At 47.2% G+C, this 8,149-nt stretch overlaps 1 protein-coding gene across 4 annotated transcripts in view; it reads left to right on the top strand.

Annotated features, from left to right (window-relative positions):
• Positions 1–8,149, top strand: part of Coq8a (coenzyme Q8A) — a 51,488-nt gene that overhangs the window by 15,310 nt on the left and 28,029 nt on the right. Inside the window, exons 1-2 of one of the 4 annotated variants that reach the window (XM_015483572.2) lie at positions 74–210; positions 587–633. The exons of 1 other annotated variant lie outside the window; for it this stretch is intronic. The gene's annotated coding sequence lies outside the window, so the exon portion shown is untranslated. Of the gene's footprint in view, positions 1–73; positions 374–586; positions 634–8,149 lie in introns of those variants that run through there. 2 more of the 4 variants (XM_015483571.2, XM_015483573.2) reach the window with 2 other exon arrangements.

Raw genomic sequence — 8,149 nt, 5'->3', positions numbered from 1 at the left:
ACGCTCCCCCGCCCTGCGCCGTGCGGCGATGGGTAGGCTACGACGGCACAACCAATGGGAGTAGCTGGGGGGGGTGGGGCCAGTCAACGCGGGGCCTCATAGGGCGCCAGCGAGTATGGTAAACAGATCCCGAGCGCGTGTTAGGCGCCCGCGTTGGCACGTAAGCGGAGCGGCGCGAAGGTGACCGAGATCTCAGCTTAGTGCCTCCGGGTAAGGCTGCCACCCGCGGGCCTACGGCGCGCTCGGGCGCCTTCCGGCTGCGGCAAGTGCTGGCCTCACCACCTGTCCAGGCCATTTTTGCAGCCTCAGGTGACAGCGCGGGTTCCTGCTGCGAGTTTCTCTGGTCTCTGAGCTCCGTAGCGGGTTGCACTGGATGCGCTTCAGGTGCAGGGTAGGGGTTGTGCAGTGGTCTCCCACCCGCGTGCCCACCTCGGCCAGCCCGCCTTGTTTCGGGGAAGGCACAAAGCCGTGTGTCTGGAATGCAACCCAGCAACCGGGAGGCGCTGCCACCTCCAGCCGATGTCTCTTGGTTGCCAATAGTTTCCCTGTTTCGTTTTCTCATAATTACATATGTTTTGATTTCCAGGTCCCCTCCTACCGTGTGTCTGGGAACTCTAACTGCTTGTGCTGCAGGTTTGTAAGAACTTTGACCTCCTTAAGGGGATCCAGCTGTTGGGTTTCACAGGTGGGGGTTTGGGGTGAACTTGGGAACCTTGTTAGTTCTTTCCTCCATTTGCTTTACTTTGATTCTTCCTCTTATTTTTCCAGGCACTGGTGGTCTTATTAGTGGTCTGGGCTAAATTTCCTAAGCTAGACTTTCCCTGGCTCATTGTCATTCATGCACAGTGGCAACATCTCTTTCTGCCAGACTACGCTTGTTTTCCCATGTGTAGAGTGAAGGAGAACGCTCCAGAGGCAGGTCTGAGTGTTAGGACTCTCCATTTGGATGAGAGATGTCATATTCCTGAAGGGTGAAAGTCTTTGTGTATCCTAAGCCTGGGTTAGGCTTGCAGCCTGTTGGAAAACTTGTCCATGCTCACTTGGGCCTTCATCTGCGTGACAGGACTCAGGAGCTGGGCATGCCAGGCCTACCTCCTTGCCAAAGGATTTGAACATGCATTGATGCCAGCTTACCAGTTGTGTTGGGGATAGGTGAGTCATACTGGCAGGAGGACTGTTGAGAGGTAAGGGGACAAAAGGGAGAGATGGTTCACAGGAGGAGCATCTTTAAGACTGAAGTGACAGTTTCAGGTGTTTGATTTAGCCTTGCAAGTATGCAGACAATGCAGAATTGTTGAAATTGTTGGCCTGACCTCAGATGATTCAAAGGAAAAGTGAAATGGCAGTCTGGACACCTTTCTCAGAGTTAGTGCATCACTTAGGACAGGGTTTCTCAACCTCCAAACTATTGACATTTTGGACTCATGGTTCTTTGTTGTGAGGGACCGGTCCTGTGCATTGTAGGAGGTGTAGCAGCATTTTTGGCTTCTATCCACCAGCAAAGTAGCCACCCTGATTCCCTGTCCCACCAGTTGTAACAATTGAGAATGTCTCCAGAGTTGCAAAGTATCTCCTGGAGGGAAAAATTGCCTTTGATTGAGAACCACCCAGATAAGACTAAAAAGGGTCATCTCATGCTTCCAGAGGCCTCTCTCAGACCTGTCCAGGAGTAGTTGAGAGGTTTAGGGAGAGGGCAGTGTTATGCCACCTGACGTAAACAAACAGTAGAAGCTGTGCATATGGAGCTTTAAAGGAATCCTCACCTGAGCACTAGGTGGCAGAGGTGAAACCTGCCAACAGAGAGAAGGTAGAAATTCATGGACATTTACTGTGTCTGTAAGGATGTGTAGTGGTGACTAGTGGGGTTGGGAGTTCTGAGGAAGTTGAAGACCAGTAGTTTCTGTTTTGGGGGATCTTGCAAGACTCTGGAATATATGCACATGAAGTGACCATTGGCCACTTTTTTAGTAATGATCTAACAAGTGTAAGCTGCCTGAATGCTGGCAGAGAGGTCAGTTCATTTAACAACAAGTGACTTTTCCAAGGTGGTGCTTTACTCATCCTCAATTTTTGCTCACACATCTCTGTGTCTTGTGGGAGGAGGCCAGACTTGTGTGTTCAGGGAATAAGTGTCTGGCTGCATTTCAAACATACATGTGTGTACACCCCCCCCCCCCCACTTGCCCTTCTAGGAGTTTAATAATGGTGCAGCATGGGAACCTACCATTTGTGGAATTCCTCTATAGTTGATCATTATTATCAATGACAGCCATTTATTTTTCTGCAGAGAAAGATGCTTTACTTCTGAGTCTACATTTTGCTTAGATTTAGCCCAGAATTTATGCCCTCATCTGAATCTCAATACAGTGGACATGTAGAGAACCTGAAAAAAAAAAAAAAACAGTGATTATTGAGTAGGGAAAGGAAAACATCCCAAGCACCTACTATGAATTTCTGTTTCTTTGTTTTTAATTTAATCCTGTAGGAATATAACAGGAATTTCCTGCAACACTTCTTGGTCAGTTACGAGGTCTTTTGGGTGCCCTTTGTTGCCTATAGAAAAGGATTAGGAAGGGAGATCACTTCTCCTTTCTCAAAGAGAAGTTTGGAGACACCTATTATTGGGAAGCTCAAAACTTGGCAGGATAATTTTCCATCAAGGGCCATGGACACTGAGTCATTATCTTTGTCAGTTGAAACAAGAGCTGTGTGCAAAATTAGACTGGAATATTTAGCTAAAGAGTTGTCTTGATCTGACAACTGGAAATAGTTCCAGCATTCCTGTTAAATAACAGTCGAGACTTGGGGAGAGTCAGTGCAAGAGGGGAGCTCAGGGTCCGGTTTCTTCCAGAATTATACATGTGGGAGGGGTGAAGCCAGGGAGACAGTTTGAGAGAAGGGAGGGTGGCGCATCCCAGGACTTAAGGACAGAGGGAATGTAGACCTCAAGTCACAGACTAAGAGAATATATACAGGTAGAATTTATAGACTAAGTGGATACAGGGCTGAGATTTCTAGTTGAGGGGAGAAGCTGGGTGATGGTGACTGTACCCTTAGAGGGTACAGAAAGAGCAGGAGGAGCAGGTTTGGGGGAGATGGTGATGTTAGTGTTAGACATGATGGAGCTGAGGTACCTGTGGATCTATTTTTTTCCTATTCTTGTTTATTAAGATATAATTGGCATGTGGTAAATTTTCCCTTTTTAATATGTAGCCCCACACAGTTGGACCGATGCATATAGTAACATAACCACTCACAATCAAGGTGTAAAACAGTTCCATCACCCTCCAGCATAGAGCATCTTTGTAGTTACCTGTGAGATTTGAATGAGACTATATGGCACAGACGTGTGTAACTTGTTTTTGTTCTAGAATTGCTTTAAGTGGGTAAGAGAGCTTGCTGGCTTGAGAAGAGGGAGGCAAGCCTTTTTCTTAGCTAGCCTGTGGAAAGGCAGAAGCAGCAGTGTGCAGAGCAGGGAGTCAAGAGGGCCTAGGGCCAGTCATGCTGTGGAACAGTGGAGGAGGAGGAGGAGGCCAGAGAGAGTGGACAAGGGAGAGTTTCTGGGTCTGTGGAGCTGGCAGGAAATTCTGTGAAGGGTGTTGACAGAGGCCGGCTGAAGCGACCTACCAGCCTGGACCATCAGTTGTCACAGAGGGCAACTTGGGGAGCAGGAGAGACAAGTGCACCATCTTTGGGAGTTGTTAGCAGTGAAGGAGAAACGTCAGCAGAAGCTGTTTGGTGCAGGAGAGCTGAGAATGGGTTTGTGGGCTTGAGGGGGAAAGGCTTTTGTGGAAGGTGAAATTGAGGGCAGAAGAATACATAGCTCTTAGAGATGGGTTAGGGAGGAGAATGTGTGGGAAGGACCAGGAATTTGAGGATATTCGGGGAAACAGGTCTGCTATGGAAGGAGTAACAGAAAGCCAGACCCAGTTTCTGTCATAGGTGTCTCAGGGTCCTGCCTCTGCCATCCTTTGAGGAGCTGGTTGCTCCTGATAGAAGCAAGAGTATGTGTAGAGGGGAGGCAGCTCTACAGCTCAGAGTTTCCCCTCTCTACCTCTGTGCTACTCACTGGATTCTCTCAGGCTTATTTACTGAGCATGGCCACTCCACTTTTCCACCTCTCCATCTTTGTGAAACATCTGGGGAGTCTCCCCCTGATATAGGTATATTCATAGAGTATAGGCATATTCATAGAATATACCTCATTCTTTTGAGCATTATCCTTTGCAGACTCTGTTAAATCCATGTTTCTAGGACTACCCCTGTGTGTCTCCTTGTCAATTCTCTGTGCTCCAGGAGTAAACGGCTTCTTCTGAATCCCTGGAAATTAGAGACCATCCTAGGTCAAGTGCCATATTTTACACATGGGGATATAGGACATGCAGACCTGAGGAGAACTGATGTGCCTGTGTATAACTTGGTTGGTGAGCTGGGCCTGGAATCCCTGGGTCCTCCCTGTCAAGCCTCTTCCCATTCTGTGTATTGTCCAGAGCTAGAAGACCTGGTAGCAGTGTCCCTACCATCTACTGGGCTGGATGAGAGGTCCAAGGGACTGTTCATATGAAAAGAAATGTCAAAGTCCAGAGCCTGGGGTTGGTCCCACTGTTTGTTCTTTTTCTGGCACAAATTTTGCTTGGCACTGATTCTGGCTCAGAGGAGGGTGAAGGAAAGAACAGGTTGCCCGGTAAGCTGAAGGTGGTTACTGTTTGACAGGTGCTTGAGCAAACAGCTCAGATCTTTCTAAGATTGAGAAGAAACTCGCTGACTCTTGCTCCCTAGGGTGTTTACAACCGACACTTGACCCAGCAAAGGGTGGAAGCTGTGCCACAGCCAGGTTGGCTGTATGGCCCACTCATGCCTCCCTGAAGCATGGTTGACAGGCCAGGGCAGACTTGCCCTCTGAGGAGCAGGATCTTTCTCCTCCCCATCCTTTCCTCTCACTCTTCATATAGACAAGGAATGGGGCAAAATAGAGAGGTGTATTTGTGTCCAGCTCGTGAACAGCTCATGAAGCTGGCATGGATACTTCCCAGTGTGGCTCCTGTAAAAATCTCTTTAGACAAGGGATGTTGCTATTGCCATGTATGTAGCTGTGCATACCAAGGGGTTCAGGGTGATCACCAACAGAAAGGACATTTCCTTGGGTTCAGCAACCCTGTTGTAAGGAAGATGGGCAGGTATTTATGTCTGCCCCGTTTCTAAGGCACTTCAGGCCAGCTGCCAGCACTCTGCTGAGTGCTGTCTCATACCACAGTGCCAAATAAACCACACGAGTCCTCAAGAGAGGGTGAACCCTGTTTGCCTCCCTGACTTAGACTGGATCCTGTACTGGGAACGTGGAACTGGGGATATAAATAAAGGGATTACCAGGCTGATCTCATCCATATTTGGGCTGAATCTCATTCCAGAGTGTCTGTGTGGTTGAATTTGTACATTTTATCTATATATAAGTAAATTATTATCTTTTGACACAAAGTTTCCGTCTAAGTTGCCCAGGCCAGCCTTGAACTTCTAATCCTCCTGCCTTAGACTTCCAAGTAGCTGGGATTATGGTGTGTGCCATCGCACCTGGCTTGTTGCAATAATATTAATAATATCAGCTAAGGATTTTTTTGTGTTTTTGGTGCTGGGGATTAAACCTAGGGCCCCACACATTGCTAGACAAGTTCTGTATTGAGCTATATCCCATCCCTTTTTAAAAAGGGGGAGAGGACACTCAGCTCGCTGTCGCCTGGCTGTGCCTTGGGATTCTGGCCCACTGAGGTGTTGGTCCCTCTCTGAGAAATCATTGGAGGCTAGAACTTCACTTTCTGCTACTTTTACACCTCCCTTCCCTGGTAAGGATATCTTAATTACCCAGTGTGTGGAGAATGGAGGCTTGCAATCTGGGACTTCAAAACCATACTCTTTTGCTTGTTTATACCTCTAAACTAATAAACAGGTTGTGTGAGCCATAATGGATTCAGGGCCTAGCTTTACTTTTTATAAGTTGCGTGACTTTGAACACATTCTTAACATCTCTGTCTTTGCTCTCTCAGCTACTGTGTTGGTCAGCTTTCCATCCCTGTGACAAATTACTTGAGAAAATCAACTTAAAGGAGAAAAGATTTATTTTGGCTCATGGTTTTAGAGGTTTCAGTCCATGGTCAGTTGGCTCTATTGTTCTGGGCCTGAGGTGAGATATGGCATGAGGTGAGGAAAGGCATCACAGAGGAAAGCTGCTCTCCTTTTGGCATCAGGAAGGAGAGTGAGAGATTGATGAGGACAAGGTATACCCTTCCAGGGCACATTGCCAGTGACCTATGTCCTCTAACTAGGTCCAGCCTCCTACAGTTTCACCACTTCCCAATAATCCATTCAATTATGAACACATCAGTGGATGAATCCATTGATGAGATTAGAGCCTTCATGATCCAATCAGTTCCCAAAAGCTTCACCTATGAACATTGCTGCCTGGGGGACCAGGCTTTCAACACATGAAACTTAGATCTAAACCATAACAGCTACAAAATGGGCACTGTACCTACCTTTTAAAAATGATTGAGTTAACACATCCCTGCTTAAGTAGGACACTTAGTACAGAGCCCAGCATGTACTAAATGCTCAGAAAAGCAGTGGTAGTTACCATCATGTTGTGCTGGTTCTACTTCTCACAAAAGCATTTGGGGAACTGATTAAATTCATTGAAGGAGAGTGTCTGAATAATTGCTGCTCCACAAGCCCTTGTGTGTGTTAGCACAAGAGTATATAATTTTTGCTGGGTGCAGTGGCTCATACCTGTAATCGAAGCAGCTCGGGAGGCTGAGGCAGGAAGATTGGGAGTTCAAAGCTAGCCTCAGCAACTTAGCGAAGCACTAAGCAACTCAGTGTATTTTAAAAGATAAAATAGGGCTGGGGAGTATCTCAGTGATCAAGTGCCCCTGAATTCAAACCCTGCATCCGAAAAAAAAAAAAAAGAGTATATAATTTTCAAGGACTTTCAAGAAAAAGCCCAGTATCTGGAAGCAACTTCAAGGGAACATGAAGTCTTTATAGAAGACAATTTGAGGTCCAGAAACTCCTTTCCTTCCAAGGCAGGACTCCACAGGCCATCCAAAAGGCTGTGGTGACCATGTGTTGACCATGCTGAGCAGCCCTGTGTACCAACCTCTCATCCACAGCAGGCAGATCAGCCTGTGTGGCTCACCAGGTGGCCACTCCTGCCCGGCAGACAGGGCTGTGCAGGCCTTGGGGTGGAGGCAGCAGGGAGCCTCCATCTGCCTGCTTGTCTGCTTGTGTGTCTCTTCTAGCCAACGCCCCACGTTTCATGGATGTGCCCATACCCAGCGCTTGCCCAGCCAGGGGCTCTTGTTAGGAATTCTATGAAAGCATAGGAATGAAGGGATGATTACATGGTAGATGAATTTATATGAGCTCAAACTGTGGACTGACAATGGCACTTGTCTGTTAAAATGAGAGGATGGAATGCAGGTGGTCTCAGTTATGGCTGGGAGTCCCCTGAAGTGGCAAGAGGAAGGAGATGTTCAGGAAGTTGGCACCCAACACCCCCTCACACACCCCAGGCATGATCCCCTTTTACAAAAAATTTTTTTTTGGGGGGACTAGTTGTAAATGGACAGAATGCCTTTATTTAATTTATTTATTTATTATGTGGTGCTTAGGATTGAACCCAGTGCCTCACACTTGCGAGGTGAGTGCTCTGCCACTGAGCTACAACTCCGGCAGCATGACCCCTTTATAAGCAGCACTTAGGGGCCACTTTGCCATGGATAACCCAGAAAAAGCTGGTCTAGCCTGGGGCCTTAGGCTATAGTGGGGTGAGCCTGTTTCTTGGGGTCAGGAGCAGAGCTTAAAAGGGGATCTTTGCTCCAATACGAGCCTGCTGTGGTTTACTGTAGTTGCTCCAGTACGACTCGAGTGACTTCCAGATTTCCAGGGATAGAGCTGGAGCTGTGGCGCAGAGGAAGAGTGAGTGCTTGTCTAGCAGGTGTGAGGCACTGGATTTGATTCTCAGCACCATATATAAATAAATAAAAAATAAAGGTCCAGATTTCCTGGGATAATTGTGGTAATAGTTTACACTATTGTGTTAGGAGTTGACTAACTTTGTCTTTAAGGGCCTGATAGTAAATATTTTGGGTTTTGTAGA

The sequence above is a fragment of the Marmota marmota genome, unplaced genomic scaffold (genome assembly GCF_001458135.2).
Source record: "Marmota marmota marmota unplaced genomic scaffold, marMar, whole genome shotgun sequence".
In the NCBI taxonomy this organism is placed as follows: Eukaryota; Metazoa; Chordata; class Mammalia; order Rodentia; family Sciuridae; genus Marmota; species Marmota marmota.
The sequence above is the reverse complement of the archived record's forward strand: the minus strand, read 5'-3'. Positions and strand labels throughout refer to the sequence as shown.